Source organism: Rhinoderma darwinii, chromosome 6, assembly GCF_050947455.1.
Source record: "Rhinoderma darwinii isolate aRhiDar2 chromosome 6, aRhiDar2.hap1, whole genome shotgun sequence".
NCBI lineage: Eukaryota > Metazoa > Chordata > Amphibia > Anura > Rhinodermatidae > Rhinoderma > Rhinoderma darwinii.
The window spans coordinates 76045733-76060811 of NC_134692.1; the positions used below are offsets into that span (position 1 = coordinate 76045733).

General features: G+C 46.0%; 1 protein-coding gene across 1 annotated transcript in view; it reads left to right on the forward strand.

Annotated features, from left to right (window-relative positions):
• Positions 1-15079, forward strand: part of DNAH7 (dynein axonemal heavy chain 7) — a 533102-nt gene that overhangs the window by 481104 nt on the left and 36919 nt on the right. The gene's annotated exons all lie outside the window — the stretch shown is intronic.

The following is a 15079-nucleotide window of genomic DNA, read 5'->3' on the forward strand; positions in this document are numbered from 1 at the left end:
TTTCAAAGAAAATGTAGGTTTAGCTTATTTTTACTAATTTCCAGAAGGACTGAAGGAGAAAAAGCACCACAAAATTTGTAAAGCAATTTCTCCCGAGTAAAACAATGCCCCACATGTGGTAATAAACGGCTATTTGGAGACACCGCTTGGCTTAGAAGGGAAAGAGCGCTATTTGGCTTTTGGAGATCACATTGAGCAGGAATGGTTTGCGGAGGCCATGTCACATTTGCAAAGCCCCTGAGGGGAAAAAACAATGAAAACGCCCAAAAAGTGACACCATTTAGGAAACTACACCTCTTGAGGAATTCATCTAGGGGCGTAGTGAGCATTTTGACCCCACAGAAGTTTCATAGAATTTATTAGAATTGGGCAGTGAAAATAAAAACAATCTTTTTTCGTCAATAAGACGTAGCTTTAGCGCAAATTTTTTCATTTTCGCAACAAATAAAGGAAAAAAAAGAACCCAACATTTGTAAAGCAATTTCTCCCGAGTACGGCAATACCCCATATGTGGTCATAAACTGCTGTTTGGGCACACGGCAGGGCTCAGAAGGGAAGGACCGCCATTTGGAGTGCAGATGTTGCTGGATTGGTTTCTGGGCGCCTGTGGGCCCAAAACAGTGGAAACCCCCCAGAAGTGACCCAATTTTGGAAACTACACCCCACAATGCATTTACCTAGGGGTGTAGTGAGCATGTTAACCCTGCAGATGTTTTGTAGAAATTAGTGTGAACTCGATGTTGCAGAGTGAAAATGGGATTTTCCACAGATATGTGGACAATATGTGGTGCCCGGCTTGTGCCACCATAACAAGACAGCTCTCTAATTATTATGCTGGGTTTCCTGGTTTTAGAAACACCCTACATGTGGCCCTAATCTCTTGCCTGGACAGTCGACCAGGCTCAGGAGTGAAAGCGTACCATGTAAAATTGAGGCCTAATTTGGCGATTTACAAAGTATTGGTTCACAACTGCAGAGGCTCAGATATGAAATAATAAAAATAAACCCCTGGGAAGTGACCCCATTATGGAAACTGCACCCCTCAAGGCATTTATTAAGGGGTGTAGTGAGCATTTTCACCCCACAGGTCTTTTCCATAAATGAATGCGCTGTGGATGGTGCAAATTAAAAATTTATATTTTTCCCTAGATATGCCATTCAGTGGCAAATATGTCGTGCCCAGCTTATGCCACTGGAGACACACACCCCAAAAATTGCTAAAAGGGTTCTCCCGGGTATGACGGTGCCATATATGTGGAAGGAAACTGCTGTTTGGGCACGCTGTAGGGTTCAGATGGGAGGAAACGCCATTTGGCTTTTGGAGCGTGGATTTTGCTTGGTAGTAGTTTTGTTTGGAGTCTTACTGGTGTTTCCGTTTATAATGTAGGGCATATGTAAGCCGGGCGGAGTACATCAGAGGCATAGTCAGGTGGTATAATAATGGGGTAAAAAAAACCAATAAAATGATCCATAGATGTGTGTTACGCTGTGACACAATCATTTCTGCACAGGCCGGTGTCGCACTGATAAATGGCGTCCTTTCTTATCCCCCTTTTGGTCCGCACTCCGCGCCTTTGTAGTTTGGGGAATTTTGCTAGGAAGTGTTGTCCTGGTATAATACGGGCACCGTCACTTCCAGTGGATATGTTTGGGCCCTCCCTTTCCTGGTTCCCTAATTTTAGGTCCTTGATAAATCGCCTCTTCAAACAGAAGAAATGTTCCCCTCGGGCACAACTGCATATTTTTTTATTTCCTGACTTATTGGAGCCATAACTGATTTTATTGTTCATAGACGTAGTGGTATGAGGGCTGGTTTGTTGTGGGACGAGCTGTAGTTATTATTGGTACCATTTTGGGGTACATGCAACTTTTTGATCACCTTTTATCCTATTTTTTGGGATGCCAGGTAAACAAAAAAACGCAATTCTGGCACAGCTTTTTTCGTTTTTTTTATACAGCGTTCACCATGCGTTATAAACTACATGTTAACTTTATTCTGCGGGTCAGTACGATTCCGGCGATACCTAATTTATAGCACTTTTTTATGTTTTACAACTTTTTGCACTTTTGTAAAAAGAATGTATTTTTTCTGTCGCCAAGTTTTGAGAACCATAACTTTTTAATTTTTTTTGTCGACGGAGGTGTATGAGGGCTTGTTTTTTGCGGGACGAGCTATAGTTTTTATAGGTACCATTTTTGGATACGTGCGACTTTTTGATCACTTTTTATTCTAACATTTGTAGGGCAAAGTGACTAAAAAACAGAAACTCTGGTAACGTTTTTTACGGTTTTTTTTACGCTGTTCACCGCGTGCAATAAATAATATAATATTTTGATACCTCAGGTCGTTACGGTCGCGGCGATACCAAATACATATGGTTTATTATTATTTTTCAATAATAAAGGACTTGATAAGAGTAAAAGGGGGATTGTGTTTTATTTGATTACTTGAAACTTTTATTGTTTTCAAACTTTTATTATTTGCACTTTTTTTTACACTTTTTTTACACTTTTTCTCAAGTCCCACTAGGGGACTTGAAGGTCCAACGGTCAGATTTTTTTTTTTCTAATACATTGCACTACCTATGTAGTGCAATGTATTAGATCTGTCAGTCATTCACTGACAGCAAGCCGATTAGGCTTCGCCTCCCGGCGGGGCCTAAATCGGCTTCCGTAATGGCAGAGCAGGAGACCATTGTGTCTCCTGTTGCCATAACAGCAGTCGCCAGTCCTGATTGCCTGTCAGGGCTGGCGATCTGCTAGTAACCGCTACGATGCAGCAATCGCTTTCGATTGCTGCATCGAAGGGGTTAATGACAGGGATCGGAGCTAGCTCCGGTTCCTGCCGTTACAGGTGGATGTCAGCTGTACAGTACAGCTGACTTCCACCGCTGATGACGCCGGATCAGCTCCTGACCCGGCGCCATCTTGCCGGCAGCTACGGAAGCCGATCAGGCTCCGCCGCCGGGCGGATCTTGACCGGTTTCGGTGCTAGGCAGACCGGGAGGCCAGTATTAGGCCTCCGGTTGCCATTGCAGCCACCGGAACCCCGGCAATTTCATTACTGGGGTTCCGATGAGCTGCAAACACCTTAAGTGCAGCGATCGCGTTTGAGCGCTGCACTTAAGGGGTTAATGGCGGGGATCGAAGCTAATTTCGGTCCCCGCCGTTACAGCCGGATGTCAGCTGTAAGATACAGCTGAGATCCGGTGATGATGGCACCGGCTCAGCTTCTGAGCCGGTCCCAAACATTTGGCGTACATGTACGGCAAGATGCGGGAAGTCAATGCTTTCCATGATGTACATGTACGGCAAATGTCGGGAAGGGGTTAATCTCTGACATATGTCAGTTTAGAGTCCAAAAACGCTTACCTATTTGTTTGTTGGGGCTATTCCATGCCGGATGCCCAATTCTAAATTTAAACTCGCTCAATATATATTACTAGCAGCCAGGGCCGGCCTTAGGGTAGATGGCGCCCCGTGCGAAATTATCTTTCGGCGCCCCACGCCGTTATAAAAAATGCCCCATAAAAAAAGCATAATTCCTCCCCATAGTATAATGCCCTATATAGTGCCCCCACACAGTGTAATGCCCCTTTAGTGCCCCACACACAGTATAATAATAATATTTAATAATGTAATATATTATAACGCCTAGAAGGACACAGTATTTTGTCCTCTAATTGTGCCCACACAGTGTTATGCCCCCTAAGTGCCACACACATTATATTGCCCCCTGTAGTGCCCCTACACAGTATGATGTCCTCCACAGAGTATAATGCCCCCACAGCCCCCCTAGTAGAAAGTGCCCCCTGTAGATTGTGCCGTACAGCCTCCCTGTAGACAGTGCCATAATCCCCCACCTCCTCCTTGTAGACAGTGCCATACAGCCCCCATCTGCCCCTTGTAGTGTCATACAGCCCCCATCTGCCCCTTGTAGTGCCATACAGCCCCCCATCTGCCCCTTGTAGTGTCATACAGCCCCACCTCCCTCTTGTACCCAGTGCCCCCCACCGCCCCCTTGTAGACAGTGTCATACAGCACCCACCTCCCCATTGTAGACAGTGCCATACTGCCCCCCACCTCCACCTGACAGGATCCTTGAGTAGGCCGGCTTGATCCAGAGATGTCATCACGCCGACTGCGCAGGGATCCTGTCCCTGCGCCTCATAGGCTGCAGGTGCCGCTGCAGCCTACTACAGAGTTTCCCAACCTTTTCGGACTTGAGCCACCCCTGGAAAAAAAATAATTCCTCAGGGCCCCCCTACCAAAAATTGTTTAGAGAAAGACAGAAAATAGCTAAAAAAATAAGCACTACATTCTTAGGGTATGTTCACACAGCGTTTTTTGTAAGGCAGATAAAATCTGCTTTTGAATTGACAGCGTTATTTGATGGGGGTTTTTTAGCGTTTTTTTTAAGCCGTTGAAGCGAATGCAAAAGACGCAGCAAAAAAAGCTCCAAAAGAGCGCTAAAGCTATTTTCTTCCTACTATTAATTTCAATAGGAGGTCAGAGGTGGAAACCACTTGAAGACCATCAGCCCCCCCCCCCCCACTCACAGTAAAATGACCATCAGCCCCCCACTCACAGTAAGGCTGGGTTCACACACACTATTTACGGACGTAATTCGGGCGGTTTAGCCCCGAATTACGTCCGAAAATGCGGCTCAAAAGCGTCAGCAAACATCTGCCCATTCATTTGAATGGGTCTTACGATATTCTGTGCCGACGGTCATTTTTTTTACACGTAAAAGAGACGCCCGCGTCAAAGAAAAGCCTGTCACTTCTTGAGACGTAATTGGAGCCGTTTTCCCTTGACTCCATAGAAAAACAGCTCCAATTACGTCCGTAATGGACGCAGCGAATAGCGCCTGCACATGCCATTACGTCTGAAATTCCGAAGCCGTTTTCTCCTGAAAACAGCTCCGTAATTTCAGCCGTAATGGACGCTGCCGTGTGAACATACCCTAAAATGACCATCAGCCCGTCCACTCACAGTAAAACTACCATCAGCCCCCACTCACAGTAAAACTACCATCAGCCCCCCACTCAAAGTAAAACTACCATCAGCCCCCCACTCAAAGTAAAACTACCATCAGCCCCCCACTCACAGTAAAACTACTATCAGCCCGTCCACTCACAGTAAAACTACCATCAGCCCCCACTCACAGTAAAATGACCATCAGCCCCCCACTCACAGTAAAATGACCATCAGCTCCCCACTCACAGTAAAACTACCATCAGCCCCCCACTCAAAGTAAAACTACCATCAGCCCCCCACTCAAAGTAAAACTACCATCAGCCCCCCACTCACAGTAAAACTACTATCAGCCCGTCCACTCACAGTAAAACTACCATCAGCCCCCACTCACAGTAAAATGACCATCAGCCCCCCACTCACAGTAAAATGACCATCAGCCCGTCCACTCACAGTAAAACTACCATCAGCCCCCCACTCACAGTAAAACTACCATCAGCCCCCACTCACAGTAAAATGACCATCAGCCCCCCACTCACAGTAAAACTACCATCAGCCCCCCACTCACAGTAAAACTACCATCAGCCCCCACTCACAGTAAAATGACCATCAGCTCCCCACTCACAGTAAAACTACCATCAGCCCCCCACTCAAAGTAAAACTACCATCAGCCCCCCACTCAAAGTAAAACTACCATCAGCCCCCCACTCACAGTAAAACTACTATCAGCCCGTCCACTCACAGTAAAACTACCATCAGCCCCCACTCACAGTAAAATGACCATCAGCCCCCCACTCACAGTAAAATGAGCATCAGCCCGTCCACTCACAGTAAAACTACCATCAGCCCCCCACTCACAGTAAAACTACCATCAGCCCCCACTCACAGTAAAATGACCATCAGCCCCCCACTCACAGTAAAACTACCATCAGCCCCCCACTCAAAGTAAAACTACCATCAGCCCTCACTCACAGTAAAATGACCATCAGCCCGTCCACTCACAGTAAAACTACCATCAGCCCGTCCACTCACAGTAAAATGACCATCAAACCCCCACTAACAATAAAATGACCATCAGCCTCCCACTCACAGTAAAATGACCATCAGCCCCCCACTCACAGTAAAATGACCATCAGCCTCCCACTCACAGTAAAATGACCATCAGCCCCCCACTCACAGTAAAACTACCATCAGCCCCCCACTCACAGTAAAACTACCATCAGCCCCCCACTCACAGTAAAATGACTAGCAGCCCCCCACTCACAGTAAAACTACCATCAGCCCCCCACTCACAGTAAAATGACCAGCAGCCCGTCCTCTCACAGTAAAATGACCATCAGCCCGCCACTCACAGATGCCCCCTGTAGATAGTACCACACAGCCCCTTGTAGGTCGTGCCACACAGCCCCCTTGTAGGTCGTGCCACACAGCCCCCTTGTAGGTAGTGCCACACAGCCCCCTTGTAGGTCGTGCCACACAGCCCCCTTGTAGGTAGTGCCACACAGCCCCCTTGTAGGTAGTGCCACACAGCCCCCTTGTAGGTAGTGCCACACAGCCCCCTTGTAGGTAGTGCCACACAGCCCCCTTGTAGGTAGTGCCACACAGCCCCCTTGTAGGTAGTGCCACACAGCCCCCTTGTAGGTAGTGCCACACAGCCCCCTTGTAGGTAGTGCCACACAGCCCCCTTGTAGGTAGTGCCACACAGCCCCCTTGTAGGTAGTGCCACACAGCCCCCTTGTAGGTAGTGCCACACAGCCCCCTTTTAGGTAGTGCCACACAGCCCCCTTTTAGGTAGTGCCACACAGCCCCCTTGTAGGTAGTGCCACACAGCCCCCTTGTAGTTCGTGCCACACAGCCCCCTTCTAGTTCGTGCCACACAGCCCCTTTGTAGGTAGTAGGGATGTCACGACACCTGAATTTGGACTTTGATACCGATACTTTGTGTAGTATTGCAATTTCGATACCAAAACGATACTTTGCCAACAGTAATAAAAAAAAGTTCTTCCATTTTCTGATGTGAGGCGCGAGGTGTGATGATGAATTTAACCTCCATTTGCCTCACATTAATAGTAATTAACCCCATCATGTTTCTCAGTCATAATGGGTTAATGTGTGAGGTACATGATGGGGTTAATTACTATTAATTTGCGGCACATGGAGGTTAAATTTACCATCACACCTCGTGCCCCACATTAATAAGTGAAGGAAGTTTTTTGGTTTTTTTTTCTTTACAGCGTACACATCATAAATGATGCAACAAAAAATTGTTGTGCAGGTTATTACGGCCGCGCCAATACTGAATGTGTATATTTTATATATTGAGACTTATTTTAAGGTTTATTGTAAAAAAAAGGCGCATGTGTATTTTTTTAAATTTAACATTACTTTATGTTTTTACTTTATTTTTAAACTTTAATGTACTGGCATATATCAGATATATGTCAGTACATTAGCCGGTGTATGTATAGTACACAGGCAGTTGTTAGGACATACCTAAGTATGCCCGAACAACAGGAAATATGGTAAGACAGCCTTGGGGTCCTTCAATAAACCCTGGGCTGTCTGCCCATATATGGTATGGCCCTCAATCGTGTCAAAGGAATTCCCTGTGACGCGATCCAAGGGGCATCCCCCTCCTCACTTTCCCCTGAATGCTGCAGTCAGTTTTGATCGCAGCATTCAGGAGAATAGCGGCGGAGATGAGCGTTTTCTCTGATCTCCGCTGTTATAGAGCGGGGCTGCGGCTGTGTAATAGTCATTGCCCGGCTCCTGACAGAAGTGTGTGCGCGGTCAGCATGAGGTAATGCGGCCGGCGCTGCACTAATGAGCGGCGGTTTAGGCACTGAAGACAGAACATGGGGGTGTTTTGCAGTGCGGCCGCCATGTTCTGTTTTCAGTGCCGCCGCTCATTAGTGCAGCACTGGCCGCATCGCATCATCCTGACAGCGTGCACTTGTCAGGACTCAGGAGCGGGGCAGTGACTGTATTACACAGCCGCAGCCCCGCTCTCATTCATCATGTATTACTATACTTACCGGTGTGGCTCGAACCATATGGGGATGCACAGTATCGAAGTTTCGATGCATTGTGCATCCCTAGTAAGTAGTGCCACAAATCCCCCCTTGCCGCACAGCCCCCTTGTAGGTAGTGCCACACAAATCCCCCCCTTGCCGCACAGCCCCCTTGTAGGTAGTGCCACACACACCCTTGTAGGTAGCACTCCCTTCCTGTAGATAGCGCCACTGTAGCTCCCTGTGGCTGGGGATTCCGCTCCTTGACGGAGTGCTTGATGTCTCTGTCCATATATGAACAGTGACATCGGGCAACTAACTCCTGAAGCGGAATCCCTGTCCACAGCGTTGCAGACGCTGTGACCGGGGATTCCACTCCAGGAGAAGCCCCTGACGTCTCTGTCCATTTAGTCGGGGGGTGCCATCTACAGGGGTTCTGAAAAAAAATCTCCTCCTCCTCACATCCACTTCGCCCTATGAGGAGGAGAGAAAGCACGTCCGTGGCAGTTGTCCAGAGGAGTGTCGCGGCACCCCTGGAGGATTCTCATGGGAACCTCATGTTGGGAACCACCAGTCTAGTAGATCACAGAGCAGGGAGATACCTCCCTGCTCTGCTATAGCGTTCAATAGTATCTGCGTCTTTAGCAGGGCCGTATTTACAACTCACGCTGCCCTAGGCACTAAGCCTGAATATACCCCCATTACAGGCCTATTTAGTTTAGCCAATTATCATCATGATTCGCCAGTTTCTGACCAATTCTAATGATATTTGGTCAGTGTTAAAGAGGCTCTGTCACCACATTATAAGTGCCCTATCTCCTACATAAGGGGATGGGCGCTGTAATGTAGGTGACAGTAATGCTTTTTATTTAAAAAACCGATCTTTTTTCACAAAGTTAGGAGCGATTTAAGTTTATGCTAATGAGCTTTCTTAATGCCCAAGTGGGCGTTGTACAGAGGAGTGCATGACGCTGACCAATCGGCATCATGCACTCCTCTCCATTCATTTACATAGCACTAGCGATATAGTTATATCACTATGTGCAGCCTCATACACAAGCCCTAACATTACTAGTGTCCTGATAATGAATACACATGAAATCCAGCCTGGACGTCATGTGTACTCAGAATCCTGACACTTCTGACTCTTTTTTGTGAGATTCCAGCAACGGATACGAAATCTCGCGAGATCACGGAGCTAAACGAGATTTGGTTTCACTTGCCGGAATCTCACAGAAAAGATTCAGAAGTGTCAGGATTCTGAGTACACATGACGTCCAGGCTGGATTTCATGTGTATTCATTATCAGGACACTAGTAATGTTAGGGCTTGTGTATGAGGCTGCACATAGTGATATATCTATATCGCTAGTGCAGTGTAAATGAATGGAGAGGAGTGCATGATGCCGATTGGTCAGCGTCATGCACTCCTCTGTACAACGCCCACTTGGTCGAAAGTAAAAGTACGCCCACTTGGGCATTAAGAAAGCTCATTAGCATAAACTAAAATCGCTCCTAACGTTGTGAAAAAAGATCGTTTTTTTTAAATAAAAAGCATTAGGCTATGTTCACACGGAGTATTTTGCCGAGTTTTTTGACGCGGAAACCGCGTCGCAAAACTCGGCAAAAACGGCCCGAGAACGCCTCCCATTGATTTCAATGGGAGGCGTCGGCGTCTTTTTCCCACGAGCAGTAAAACTGCCTCGCGAGAAAAAGAAGCGACATGCCCTATCTTCGGGCGCTTCCGCCTCTGACCGCCCATTGACTTCAATGGGAGGCAGAGAAAGCGTATTTCGCGCTGTTTTATGCCCGCGGCGCTCAATGGCCGCGGGCGTAAAACGGCGCGAAAATCGCCGCGAAAAACGGCATGCAGGGAGAGGAAAATCTGCCTCAAAGTTCCAAATGGAATTTTGAGGCAGATATTCCTCCCCCAAAATACTCTGTGTGAACATAGCCTTACTGTCACCTACATTACAGCGCCCATCTCCTTATGTAGGAGACAGGGCACTTATAATGTGGTGACAGAGTCTCTCTAACAAAGGAGAAGATCAACGATAAAAACTTTGCTTATCGTCAATCTCTAATGAGAAAAAAAAAAGGGTAATACACCCGGCCGTAGTCTTAGCGATGCGTATTCTGTTCTAAGCGTAGCCCAGCCTCCAGGGATGATGATTCATCCCATGTGACAGCTGCAGCCAATCAAAGGCTGCAGCTGTCACATGGACTACAGCGTCATCGCAGGAGGCGGGGCTACGCTCAGAGAGGGAGAGGGAGAGGGACTACGGCTGGGAGTATTAGCTTTTTTTTAAATTTATTTCTGCAGTCTTTCCGCCCAAAAAACTGCACCAAAATTTGGTGCTGTTTTTCAGGTGAAATTCTCTGCGGTTCTCAGGACGTATACACTGTGTGGTTTTACGTATCCACCCTGTGTGTTCCTACCCTTATAATCAAGTTGCTCTCCCCCACAAATATTATCTCTAAGGGCTTATTTAGACAAATGGGATATACGTCCGTGCAACGTGTGTGATTTTCATGCGCGTTGCACGGACCTATATTAGTCTATGGGGCCGTACAGACATGTGCGTGATTTTTATGCTGCGTGAGTCCGCTGCGTAAAAGTCACGACATGTCCGTTCTTTGAGCGTTTTTTGCGCATCACGCACCCATTGAAGTCAATGGGTGCGTGAAAACCACGCATGCCACACCGAAGCACTAACGTGCGAACAGCGTGATTCGCGCAACAGCTGTCAAAAGGATGAATGAAAACAGAAAAGCACCACATGCTTTTCTGTTTACAAACATCCAAATGGAGTGTCATAATGATGATGGCTGCGCAAAAATCACCCAGCCTCGCATCATATGCTGCTGCCGCACGGAGCTGTCAAATGCATTTTGCGCAGGCAAAACGCCGTGTTTTTTGCGTGCGCAAAAGGCACACGCTCGTGTGAATCCAGCCTAAGGGTAAGGCCACACGGAGCGTCCCTGACACGGTTGCAACGCAGCTAACAACCACGCCGTCACCATGTTCAGTGCGGCTGTCAAACAGCCGGTTAGTGGCCGCACGTATTCCGGTTACATTCGCACACGCACTGCCGCTCCATTCATTCTCTATGGGAGCGCCGGAGATAGCCGAGTGCAGTGTTCTGCTTTTTCCGGCGCTCCCATAGAGAATGAATAGGAGGTAAGTTGTTGTAATTTGCAAAATCGTGCGGCCATAAAGGGTGTATTAATTCATGGCCGCACAATTTTGCAGATAAAGGGACGGTTTACCCGCGTTAACGTGCGGCCATGAATTAATACACCCTTTATGGACGCACGATTTTACAAATTACAACAACTTACCTCCTATTCTTTCTCTATGGGAGCGCCGGAAGAAGCAGAACACTGCACTGGGCTATCTCCGGCGCTCCCATAGAGAATGAATGGAGCGGCAGTGCACGTGCGAATGTAACCGGAATACCCCTTAACGAGGTATTTGACAGCCGCTCCTACATAGTGCCAGCGCGGTTGTTGGCCGCGTTGCGACAGTGTGAGGGCCGCTCCGTGTGGCCGTACCCTAAAGAATCCTTTCTCCCCATACATAACGCTAAGTTCCCCTCCCCCATGATTCATAATAAGCTCCTACACCACAAAATAAACTATACAGAAGTCCCCCTCCTCACAAAATACATGTATAAAGAATCCCCCCACACTCCTATAGCATTTAGGGCAATGTCCCCTCCCCCACAAAATCGATCTGTAAAAAATACACACTCAAAATACCTGTAACCTAGTCTCCCCTCCCCCACAAAATCGATCTTTTAAAACAAAAAACAAAACATCCTGTTACACATCACATAAAGCCCCCTCTCTCCCCCTCCCTCACACAGAACATAAATAAACATAGATTAATCTAAAGCTGCTGCACTTACCTGACTCCGGAGCTCCGTGGAGGAGTCTTCACTGGGGCAGCAGCACAGCAGGAAGGAGCTGCGTGAGGTGCTGAGTGTGTGTGACACTGCAGTACAGGCTGTGCTTATTGGTGGAGCAGACAGAGGCACCTGCTGCTCCTCCAATCAGCGCTCACTTCACGCAGCAGTGCAGGGGGAGGAACATTTCTCCTCTCCTCTGCTCGTACCCACTGGCGCCCCCCTTGCAGCATGTCGGCCGGCGCCCTGTGCGACCGCACGTGTCGCACATAGCTAAGGCCGGCCATGCTAGCAGCTCTCATATACATAGCCTCACAGTGGCGTACTGTAGGTTTGAATTTTGCTGCTGTTATTAGCAGAATTAATCGTATAGCTATGTGAGAAATTAGAGGCTATAAAAAAAAATTATCTATCGTAAGGTCTGGGACCCATGCTTTTCGTCTGACTTCCAATATACCATCACTTTGTAAATATCTTGTTTTAATGGCTTTCTATACAGGTGTAATGTACTCTCTGGATATATGGATGTACTGTTCTTTACGTAAGCAAGTGACTCCTTATGGCTGTTGATATCATAGCTCTTGTTTTTATTTTTTGTTATATTTGTGTATAATGCTCCTTCCTACATATGTCACTCCCCATCCCCTTTCCTGCATTCCATTACCCCATTTTAGACTTAACTAATCCCCATTCTATCCCCTTGGGGATTGTCAAAATTCTGTTTGTATACTTTCCTCTTTATGCCAATAAATACCTTTTGAAAATAAAATTATTAAAAGGGGTATTCCAGTTCTAAGAAATTGATGGCCTATCCTAAAGATCCTAGCACTGATTCGTAGGAGTCCAACAAGCAGATAAGGAATGAAGGGGAAGTAGCGATCGTACGAGCATCACGGTCCCTGCGAAACAGCTGATCGGCGGGGTTGCCGGGATTCAGACACCCACCTTATCCATCAAATTCTTAGGACTAGAAAACCCCTTTAAACTCATTTAGCCATGAAAAGAGACAACTAAGGGGTACATGATTAAATGGTAAAAGTATATAAACAGGCCTTACAAAAATTTGGTGAAATTTTGTTCAAAAGGGCACTGGCTCTGTCTTGTTTGTAAGTTGATCCAGTCTAAACGTCACTGGATTTAGAAGGGATATTTTTATTTTTTAGGACAGATTGGTTAATGCCTTATGGGTACTTTTTTTTTATTAACCTGCCTCTGGATCAATAGGGGTAAAACAAAGTTCTATAGTTTACCCATATTCCTTTCTTTTCTCCCATACCTTGGTTGAACCTAATGGACATATGTATTTTTTCAACAGTACTATCTAATTTACCTGCAAGTACTGCTGGAGGGGTGTTGGTTTATTGCAGACAGTAAAAGAGAGAGTGGCACTGCTGAACAACTGCTGTATGCCAGGTCCTCATTGGCTCATAATACAGCAGCTGTTGCTCAGCAGTGTCGTACTCAATTTATTTTATCTAAAGAAATCTGCCGGTGTGGCACCACCCTTACAGACCAAACAGTGAACTAACCAATGCTGAACGGCAGGCTCTTCCTCTCTGCCGCTTGATTGTTGCTTGATTATAAAGCACAAAGACAGCCGACCTCAACCCTCTTCTACCCTATGCCAACTCTCTGTGTGTGAGCGGCTAGGTACAGATAGGCTTGATCAGACAACCGGATTGAATAGGCTTCAGGCCATCGCTATAAGTAAAAGGACTGTGTGGGTGGCAGCCAACCAGCCCATGTGACATTTACCAGTATTCCCAGTCCGGCCCTGCTTCTCATCATAATAGGTCCTAACCGTACCTTCTCCAAGGCTGCTTCCTGGAAATCCCAGCTCATGCAATCAAATGCCTAACCCCTTCCTGCTGCAGCCACTTTTCAGATTTTCATTTTCATTTTTTCCTCCCCACTTTCCAAAAGCCATAACTTTTTTATTTTTCCGTCTATATAGTCCTATGTGAGCATGATTTTTGTGGGCCGAGTTGTAATTTTTCATGGCACCATTTATTGTACCATATAATTTACTAGGAAACGGGGAAAAAAATTATTTGTGGGGTAGATATTGAAAAAAAACAGCATTCCAACAACTCCATTGCTTTTTCCGCTTCATTTTTACGGCATTCACCGTGCAATTAAGACTACATGTTAACTTTATTCTAGCGGTCAATTCTATTACGGCGATACCAAATTTATATTGTTTTTTTTTATATTTAACTACTTTTACAAGGAAAAACTAACTGTAAAAAATAAAATGTATTTTGTATCCCCAAATTCGGAGAGCCATAACTTTTATTTTTCCGTTGATTGAGCGGCATGAGGACATATTTTTTTTCGAGACAAGCTGTAGTTTTTAATGGTACCATTTTGGGGTACATTCAAGGTTTTCATCACTTTTTATTCCATTTTATTCTATTTTTTTGTGGGAGATGAGGTGACCAAAAAATAGCGCTTCTGGTTTCAAACTATCTTTTACGGCGTTCACCGTGCGGGTTAAATGATGAAATATTGTAATAGTTAAGACTTTTACAGATGCGGTGATACGAATTATGTTTATTTATTTTTTTACAATGCTTTGGGGGAGGAACCGGAAGGGTTTTTTAACTTAATATTTTTTTTGTACATAAAAAAACAACTTTATTTAACTGATTTTTACTTTTTTTTTTTATTAGTCCTCCTAGGGTACTTGAACCAGCGATCGTTGGATCGCTTGCACCTTATACTGCAATACTAATGTATTTTAGTAAATAGTCTTTCTGACAGGCCAGAGGCAGGGCTAAATAGGAGCACAAAGATGGCAGACCTGGGGGCGTTCATTAAGCTCCCAGGCTGCTATAACAACCATCGGTACTCCGTGATCACGTCGCATAGACTGTTAGCAGGAGTTTCCCCCTTTTTCTAATCATTTAAATGCCGCATTCGATATTAACTGCGGCATTTAATGGGTTAAACGAGCGGTATCACACTCGAGCGCGATCCCGCTCATTACAGTGGAATGTATGACTAATTAATGTATGAAGACGAACGATCATTAATATATCACTAAATGTTTATTCACCCTGTGACTGATCAGTACCGTAGTCACTGTATGACCTGCAGTAAGATGATGGGTATAGCAGTCTTTTTTGTGATACAGCAACTCCCAGCATATCCTTACCATTGTTCAGGCTATACTGGGAGCTGT